At 39.0% G+C, this 10,020-nt stretch overlaps 1 non-coding gene across 1 annotated transcript; it reads left to right on the top strand.

The window, feature by feature from the left end:
* Positions 1-9,403: 9,403 nt before the first annotated feature.
* On the top strand, positions 9,404-9,536 carry LOC114616459. Its single transcript, XR_003710635.1, has one exon. It is a non-coding gene; the product is annotated as a small nucleolar RNA SNORA51 (small nucleolar RNA).
* Positions 9,537-10,020: the final 484 nt, after the last annotated feature.

Consider the following 10,020-nt stretch of genomic DNA (forward strand, 5'->3'; position numbering starts at 1 on the left):
ACACACACATACACACACACACACACACACACACACACACACACACACACACACCTTCCCATCTGCCTTACTGAGTTAGTATGAAGTTAGATATGTTACAAAGATAGGAAAAAATCTACAAAGTGCAGCTCTACAGTTAAATAAGAGGGAATGTATAGAAAACATGGCTAATGATGCCCTGAGGTAACGACCTCCCCACACTTAGGACTTTGTCTACTTTATCTCTCACCCTCTCCTTCACACCCATCACTACACACCTCCATGTCTTAACATTCCTCCCCAAGAAGTCCTCCTATCCAGTAAAATAACCATCACTAGGTTACTTGTCACCTTACTAACCTATCCTCTCCACATTCCAGTCTTCTCAAAGGCTGCAAACTCATCAATACTCTAGAGTCACAGAAACTGAGAGTCCCTCACTATGGACTAGCAAAAGCCTCTCTCCCAACTCAACTCCTCAGTGCCCACTGTAAACTCGAACTGTCCTGAAAATCCACTGGAACAAAGGTGATTTTACAAACCACACAACAGAGAGTTTCAGGATCTACATATGTTACATTTGTGATAAAAACTGTCTTCCCACTTTAGACACGTCTAGAGAGCTGGAATCATGTATTTTTGTTAAAGATATATCTCATTTTGGAGGTGTCAACTTTAAAAAGTATCCTACTGAAAATACCTATCACCAATGAATTTATAACCATGAATCCTACAAAAACAAGAGGAATAAAGAATTAATCAACTATTTTATTATTCAGGAACGTCTTCAATGAAAACAAAATCTTTTACATAGCTTTGCTAATATAAGTGAGAAACACTGGTTACATGACTATGGCTGACTAACTCACCATCTCAATGCCATTTAAAAATAAGGAATGTAAATGCACAAATAAGTTACTTAAAATATAAAAGAGAAAAGAAATACCTCAAGTTCCACCAGAGCAGCAGTCACCGCATCCGTCGCAAGAGCACCAGCCTGTAGCTTCTCAATTGCCTGTGAAACCAAGAGGAGGTAGTATTCACTGTAAAACCAGCTTCTCAAACATACCCTAAACTCTACAGAGGTGTAAACCATGTGAGACGCTCAGAGTTAATAGGAACTGGTGAGCATTTCCACGCCACACTGACACTGTGGCAGGAAGTTGTGGTTACGGATGTGGGCTTCATTCCTACTGTGTGAGACCTGAGGGCTGCAAGTTGGACACAGATGCCTTAAGGTACAAATTTCTCAGATTTAAGAAAAGTAATGTTTATTACTCGGACTAATTATCATTCTTAATATTACCCAAATTTAAACAACCACTAAAAGTTAGCCACCAAATTCTAGGTACAAGGAGTGTAGTGAGTGAAAGGGCTTCACTCTCCAAAGAGCATTCAAAATGTTATGGTCTGACCTGCCCTACCCACCGCCAGAGCAGCTGTAGCCATTTTGCTCCATGCCTGCCAGCTATTTCATATGGTTACTGTACTATGCCTCCTAGTCACTGACACAAAAAAGTGACTTGACTCAGACCAGGGTTACGGTGACCACATCCTGTTATGTTCTATATGTTCTAAAGTTTATTAATCTTAAGAAACTTCACAAAGGTTCACACAGGCTCCATCAAATTAAAGGTCAATATGAACTGTTATTTCTAAACAGCTTGAGTCAGCGCTGACCACCAGGCAGCACTTCCCTCGTCTGATTGGTATAGGGTGTGCATTCAATAAACCATCCCTGTCTGACTCAGATTGGTGTTCATACGGTTTGTCGAGCAAATCTTAGACCACAATATTAGGTGCCTTGGCCTAGAGGCTCCCTACCCTCAAGCACCCCTCAGTTACAGACAATGAACACTCCGAAGCCATCTAGGCTCTGAATAAGCAGGGAAGATTTTTTTGTGTACCTGCGCAGTTCTTTTTCACTTTTTTAGGTTTCTGTTTGTTTGGTTTGTTGTTGCTGTTTTGTTGTTTAGTCTTGTTTGTGGTATGTTCTGGAGAGACCCAAGGTATAAAAACTAGACAGTGTTCCTTGGGTCTGAAGGACTGAGGATGCTTCAACACCTCTGACTAGGTGGTTGAAATACAATCCATCCCTTTGCAGTTGAACTTGGTCCGAGAGAGAGAGAGAGCACTATATTGAAACTCAGTTTTTTTTGTTTTCTGTCTTCCAGTTTCATCTTGTTTTTTGGTGCCTCTCTCATCTATCTGTAACTCCTTGGCTATGAGCTATCCGGGTTCCTTTGGTGGTTTATCTGGGTCTGTTCCTATTCCTCCTCAACTCTATTGATTTGTCTTTGGTGCACGGATCTGTCTATGTCTGTCAGTTTATGTTTGCAGTTTCGTTTTGTTGCTTGATTATTGCTCCGTGTTTCATATTCAAAGAAAAAAATTGTTAAAACTTCATCTGCTGGCCATTTTCTCCTTGACTTACTTTAACTGATTTCAAGGATGTTTAGGAAAAAAGCAGCCTGAATTGGGACAACAGAAACTGATAATCTGTCCTTGGAGCCCTGCAGCTAGGAGTCTAGCACGGCTGGAAAAGCCTTGCTGCTTGTCTGTACAAGATGCTCTTAAAAAGGTCAGCAGCTTCTCAATTTCTCTGGTAAGAAAACTGACAGCTGCTGGGCAGTGGTGGCGCACACCTTTAATCCCAGCACTTGGGAGACAGAGGCAGGTGGATTTCTGAGTTCGAGGCCAGCCTGGTCTACAGAGTGAGTTCCAGGACAGCCCGGGCTATACAGAGAAACCTTGTCTCGAAAAACCAAAAAAAGAAAAAAAGAAAGAAAGAAAAAAAGAAAACTGACGGCTATGAGAATTGGGTTCAGCAGGTGCCAAAGTGCTCCTCCCTTGAAATTATACCTCAAACAGGTCAAAAAACTTTATCTTGTCTATTCTAAATATATAAATGTGTAAGGCCACTCCAAGTTTGATTTTGTCTGGCCTTAAAGTGTTGTTTACTATGCTCTGCAAGTCTTGCTTATAGATTAATTGGCTTATAAATTATTGGATATGGTTAAAAAAAAAAAGTCTGTAACGCCGGGCGGTGGTGGCGCACGCCTTTAATCCCAGCACTTGGGAGGCAGAGGCAGGCAGATTTCTGAGTTCAAGGCCAGCCTGGTCTACTGAGTGAGTTCCAGGACAGCCAGGGCTACACAGAGAAACCCTGTCTCAAAAAACCAAAAAAAAAAAAGTCTGTAACATCCCTAACAAAAGTTAGCTTAAAACTGGTAACTCAGAGTGGGAGTCACTCGGGACAACAACACATGGCATGAGCCAACCCAGATCTCTAAAGATACTTTTAAATTGGGACGCTATTTTTCTGGAGTTCCTGACCTTAAATCCAAATTTATTATAAAAGATAAGATTTAAAACAATGTTTCTTTAATGAGTGATGAAAGCTGCACCTTCATATATTCCTATACAAGAACTTCTCTGCTGACAACCTAACTTTATAACAACAAAATGATGCACTTGATATTGATTTTAGAAACACTAGATTATTTAAACTTTTTTAAAAAATTAAAAATTGGGCAGGCGGTGGCACACGCCATTAATCCCAGCACTTGGGAGGCAGAGGCAGGCAGATTTCTGAGTTCGAGGTCAGGCTGTTCTACAGAGCGAGTTCCAGGACAGCCAGGGCTACACAGAGAAACCATGTCTCAAAAAACAAAAAAATAAAAATAAAAAATTGGTTTGTCTTCGAAAAATTATGGTTATGCTCTATGACTTCATTCTTTAAAAAGATAATTTATTTTGACATTACAAAAGGACCTTTTAAAAATTAATCAAATATATAAAGCCATAGAATATATTAAAATTTGTTAAATATTTTATTGGAATGTCTTTATTAATATATGATGGTTCAATGAAGGAGGAAATTTTAATGAAAATAATAATGATGCTGGAAACATAATGACTTGAGAAATTATTGTGGACAACAGAAATCAAACTATAGACCCATGAAGGGGGGTAATTTTGATAGAAGCTCAGGCTCCCTATGGAGGTAGCTTTGGATCTGATGGTAGAAATGGTAGCAGATTTTAAAGCAATTGCATTAGAGGAACTGTAAAAGTCTGCCACAGAAGGAACGAGAATCCAGTCAGAAAAGTTACCGCAGCTTAAGCAGGAAACCCTTCTTTTTAAGGACTATCATAGCCACAGTTTGAAAAAAATACAGTTATTGATTAATGCAATGATGTCAATTAGATACACATTCCTGAGGCTCTTTTTATCTGTTATTGCTTTGATTTTTCTCTTCATTACATCAAATAAATTGCTCTGTAAATTACAGTAATAATACCATGAATAAAAAAAATTAAGGACTTTGTTAATTTAAGATTTTTTTTGAGGTTTAAACTATCAAAAAGGTTAAGAATTACGGGCAAGTGATTCAGGGCTCCAGCAGCCCTCTCCTTTCAGGCCGAGTAGAGCCACCCTAACAGGAGTCCTATCAACCAAGGCCTTTGCCATTCTTACCAACTTGTTAACCTTCTCCTGTCCTGACACTGGCTTAAGCTTAGAACTAATCATACAAGAACTGTTATATTCTATAATTCTATACCAGATAAAGGTCAGATAAGTTACTAGTTTCTTTATGAAATATTTATGGAATACATTTATAGGTTTAAAGTTTTTATTTTAATACAAAAAGAGCTTCAATTCAAAACTATAACTTTAGTCTCAGGTACAAGGCTAAGGCAGGAAGAATGCAAGAATTCCAAATTCAAGTTCAGCCTGGGCTTCAAAAAGTGTGGTGAGGGATGTATACTAATTTAAAAAGAAGAATCCACAGGTGGAAATACTCATTTTCAAAAATATTCTTGATACTATAATGTCTTCTTATATCAGAATACTCTTTTGTAATACATTCTACAGAGTAATGGTCTATAAAAGTTACCTTTCTTGGGCTTAAATTTAGGGGGAAAAAATTGGCTTTTTGATGAATTATTAAAACTCTAAGCCAGACGGTGGTGGCGCACGCCTTTAATCCCAGCACTTGGGAGGCAGAGGCAGGCGGATTTCTGAGTTTGAGAGTTCAAGGCTAGCCTGGTCTACAGAGTGAGTTCCAGTACAGCCAGGGCTACACAGGGAAACCCTGTCTCGAAAAAGAAAAAAAAAAAAAAAACTCTAATTAACAAAGACAAAGTCCAAAAACTAAAAATGTATTTCTTTTTTGTTTGTTTTTTTGGGGGTTTTTTTTGTTTTTTTTGTGTTTGTTTTTGTTTTTGTTTTTTCGAGACAGGGTTTCTCTGTGTAGCCCTGGCTGTCCTGGAGCTCACTATGTAGACCAGGCTGGCCTCGAACTCAGAAATCCACCTGCCTCTGCCTCCCAAGTGCTGGGATTAAAGGCGTGCGCCACCACAGCCCAGCTTAAAAATGTATTTCTAATTAAACTTTTTTGTTGTTCTTTATTGTTATTGTTCTTATTGTACATTATGAGTGTTTGGTTTGTACCCTCAGAAGTCAGAGAGGATGTCAGATTCCCCCAGAACTGGAGTTACAGATAATTCTAAGCATCTACATAGGTTCTGAAAACTGAACCAAGGCTCTCTCCAAAGGCAGCAAGTCCTCTTACCCACCGAACCATTGACCCAGCCCCAGACACATGACTAAAATTTGAAGAAGGTAATTCACATCAGCTGTGGTGGCACATGCCTTTAATCCCCACACATGAAAGCAAGGGCAGGCTCATATCTGTGAGCTGGATGCCAGCCTAGTCCACATAGTGACACAGTGAGTTCCAGGTTAGTGACAAAGTGTGTTCCAGGTCAGCCAGGGCTATGTAGAGAGATCCTGTCTCAAAAGAAAGAAAAAAAGGTAATTCATAAGGCTAGAGAGTCTCAGTGAGTAAGATCATTTGTTGCCCTTGCTCTTGCAGAGGATCCAAGAAGTTCAATTCCCAGAACCCACATGACAGCTCAAAACCATTTTGTTTGTTTGTTTTTTGTCAGTCCAGTCCCTGGGACTATAATTCCTTCTTCTGATTTCCCAGAGCAGCAAGTATGCATGTGGTATATACACATAAATGCAGGTAAAATACTCATACACATAGTGTAATAAACTTAATAAATATAAAAAAGTAACTCATTACATAAATTGAAGATGATTATAGGTCAAAATAGATTAAATTTATAGGACTAAAGCTGTAGAAAAGTGAAAATTTCTTTCTAGATAATAAAAAGACTTCATATTTGAAAAAGAAATATTTAAGGATGTGTGTGTGTGTGTGTGTGTGTGTCTGTGTGTCTGTGTGTATGTGTGTACTACAAATCCCTATAACAAAATACTCTCAATTTATGGCAATCCATTAATTAAAAAAACTCATAGCTCTGATAAAGTATCATTCTTATAAATGGCATTTAAATATAAATAAAAGAAAAAATACCCACATATAATTAACATTCTGTATGTGTAAAAAGTGATGGAAAGTTTGCCTACAAGACTACATAGTAGGGATAAAAATAAAAAACAAATAATGTTTTTTCTGAGTTTATTCCTGCCCCCGAATTAAGTAGTAAACAATGATCAAACCTCAGAAGTCAAAGGTGCAGAATGTTCCAGGGAGCAGAACAGCAAAGCTCACTACACTAGGAAGACAAGCATTTGCTACACCCATGCTGAAAAGCAGGATAGGGTCCAAGATCATCTGAGAAAAGCTCACTTTCCTTCTTTCTTTCAATCTTTCTTTCTTTGTTTTTCTTTCTTTCTTTCTCCCTTTCTCTTTTTAAATTATTTCCCATCAGAAAACATTGAACATTTATTCACAGGGAGGTAAAGGCAGATGAGTTCCAGGCAAGGACTTCAAAGTAAAACCCTGTCTCAAAAAAATAAAAAAAAAAAAAAATTTTTTAAAGAAAGGAAGAAGGAAAAGACATTGACTTCTTTAACAAGAAAGTTTTTTTTTCCACCTTCCCTGAGAGTTCAGTCATTGTGGAAATGCTTAAAAGGTCATTAAATGTTAAAAGGCTATATGTACCTATAACTACAAAAGCATAGACTTCAGAAGGAGAGGAAAAAGTTAAACATTATTCAATAAATAAAAAACACAGACTAAAGAGGACTAGGGCCCAACAAATATGAGTAACATAACTCTGGGATCCAGCTAGGCCTCACTAGGAATGAAATTTACAACTCTGAATCTTAAGGTACAGTTTCATGTGTAATCGCAGGCATTACACTCACTCTGCTCATACCTTCTGACAAGCTCGTTTGCATACATGCTTATATTCCTTGGCTTTGGATTCAGAATGATAGCCTGCACCTATAGTAGGAAAACAAAAACCAAGTGTTAGTTACTGCTCAACTCCCAGGGACCCTGCAAACAAGAAGAGCAGTCCACGCAGACACAATCCCAGGGCCTTACCTGAGATTGTTAGATTCTAAAATCTAACACTTGACATCATGCTTTTCTCCCTATTCAATAAAGTATCCTGTCAGAGCTCCTAAAAAGAGCTCCTGCCCCCCAAAGATCCTTCATAAGATCACTCCCCAGACCCTTTCAAGAACTCTACCAGGACCAGAGAGGTGTCTTCAGCAAGCAGAGAACTTATCCTAAATTCTAGTTCAGGGACATATGTGGTAAGAAAAGAGCCAATTCCCACAAGTTGCCCTCTGATCTTCCTATGTGTACTGATCTTCATAAATGTCCTGTGGCACGGCCCCTCCACCATCACTAACACACAAATTAAATACATAACCAAATAAAGAAATAAATGAAACTTCCTAATTAAAAACAAAAAAACAACTACTAAGCTCAGGATCTCCAGGAGGTGATGCCAGGAACAGAGAACCTTGAAGTCCTTCTCTAGTGATCTTTTAAAGCTCTACCATTCGGGAAATTATTGTTTAGGAACTAAAGTTCTCAGGAATTCATGACTCCAAAACTCCTGATGCTGTCTTTTAAACAAATACCCAGAAAGTTACTTAGCAGTTTGGCTCCAAATAAACTAGTTTCCTTATATTCTTACAACTAGAGAGATGGCTCAGTGGTTAAGAGCCCTTGCTGCTCTTCCAGGGAAACCCAGCTCAGTTTCTGGGACCCACATCAGGTGAGTTAATAAATAAATTTTAAACAATTATTGTATTACTTTTATTCTCTGTGTGTCTGCCCATATGTGCACATTCATGCAGGTGCCAAGAAAAACAGAAGAAAGTATCTCGATCCCTAGAGCTAGAATTACATGTGATTGTGAGCATCCCAACATCAATGCTGGGATTTGAACTTGGGTCCTCTTTAAGAGCAAGTGCTTTCTGATTTTTTTAAATGTATGCATTTTTATTTTATGTGTATGGGTGTTTTGCCTGCATGAATGTCTGTCCACCTCTTGCATGCAGTGTCCACAGAGGCCAGAAAAAGGCACTGCATCTGTTTGGACTGGAGTTACAGGCAGTTATCCACTATCCGTTTCTCAAGCCCCAAACCCCACAGCTCTGCTGTGGGTCTAGCACAAAACACACCTTTCCTCAAAGCTGAGAAAAACCTGACCCACAAACAGTATTACAGGGAGCTGGAACAACAGAAACAATGCTAAGCAACTCCAGTCCTTCAAGCCCAAAAAGTAATTGTGTTTCGTGAGAAAAAGCTAAAAGTTCACACAGCCTCTATCGGTCTTTCTCAAACTTGTCTTCATAGTTTTCTAAAACGATAGTTCTCTAAAAACAGAGGAAAAACAAAAGTCAAGTATTAGAAAACAGAACTATATGACCCAGCTACACCATTCCTGGATATACATACCCAAGGGACTTTATATGTATTTATGGATATGTATTATATCTTATTATAAACATACCTGCATATCCATATTCACTGACATTCTATTCATAGGAAATGGAATCAACCTAGATACCCAACAACTGGCAAATGAATAATAAAATGTAGTACAATAAAATATTACCTAGCTGTAAATAAAAATGACATCATGGCCGGGCGGTGGTGGCGCTCGTCTTTAATCCCACCACTTGGGAGGCAGAGGCAGGCGGATTTCTGAGTTCGAGGCCAGCCTGGCCTACAGAGTGAATTCCAAGACAGCTGGGGCTACACAGAGAAACCCTGTCTCGAAAAAACAAACAAACAAAAAAGACATCATGAAATTTGCAGGCAAATGGATGGGGGAAAATTAACCTGAAGAGGGTCATCAGGCCCAAAAAGACAAACATTGTATGTTGTCTCTCATACATAGATCCTTGCTTCAAATCTTTTACTTTGTGTGTTTAACCTGGAGAAGTCACTCAGGAAGAAGGGATATCAAAATACAGGTGTAGATAGAATACTGAGTGCAGAGAAGTGTCAAGCAGATAGTGCGGTAAAGTGGACAGGAAACCAAGGAGGCATGAGAAGAGCTAATAAAAATAAAGATTGCATGAACAAGCTGCACAGGAACCTATGATCTTGCAACTCAAATACTATCATAAGACACAACAGGGCCTCCTTGTGCTTATCACAGGCTGTGTTCCTACACTGACTGGATGGAAAGAGGAGGCAGAATAAGCCTACCCTATGTACACCCCAGCCTAGGCCACTCTACCTGCTCTGTATTGTGAATGGAGAGGCATGGGGAAAAAAGAAAGACACAACAGAACTCATGAGATATGAATAAGGGAAGGGGTAAAATGAGGAGCTAAAGACTGAAGAGGGGTTGGGAGTACAGGGGGAGGTTTACCAAAAGTAGGAATACATGAAGAAGCATTATGAAAACCTATTACTTTGTAAGCTAATTAAAACATATTTAATTTTTCTTTAAAAAAAGAAGTTTGAATGACAGTACCCCACATGGGTGAACAAGGCTGCTCCCAAAAGATGGGTTATTAAATGAAATAGCTGTGTAATGACAGGTCACTTCCCCATGAGTTATGGCCAGGTGGCCCCAGAAGTACCCAAAGCAATTCCGAGCCCTGCCATTGCTCCTGCTGTCCACCATAACTAGCTGGTAATACCTAACTGCTGAAGACATCTCACACCTCAGTTCTGGGACATAAAAATCAATCTTGAATTCATCAGGAAACTCTTTCCCTACCATCTGGCTTTCATGATGCAAAAAA

The sequence above is a fragment of the Grammomys surdaster genome, unplaced genomic scaffold, assembly GCF_004785775.1.
Source record: "Grammomys surdaster isolate TR1022 unplaced genomic scaffold, NIH_TR_1.0 320702, whole genome shotgun sequence".
NCBI lineage: Eukaryota > Metazoa > Chordata > Mammalia > Rodentia > Muridae > Grammomys > Grammomys surdaster.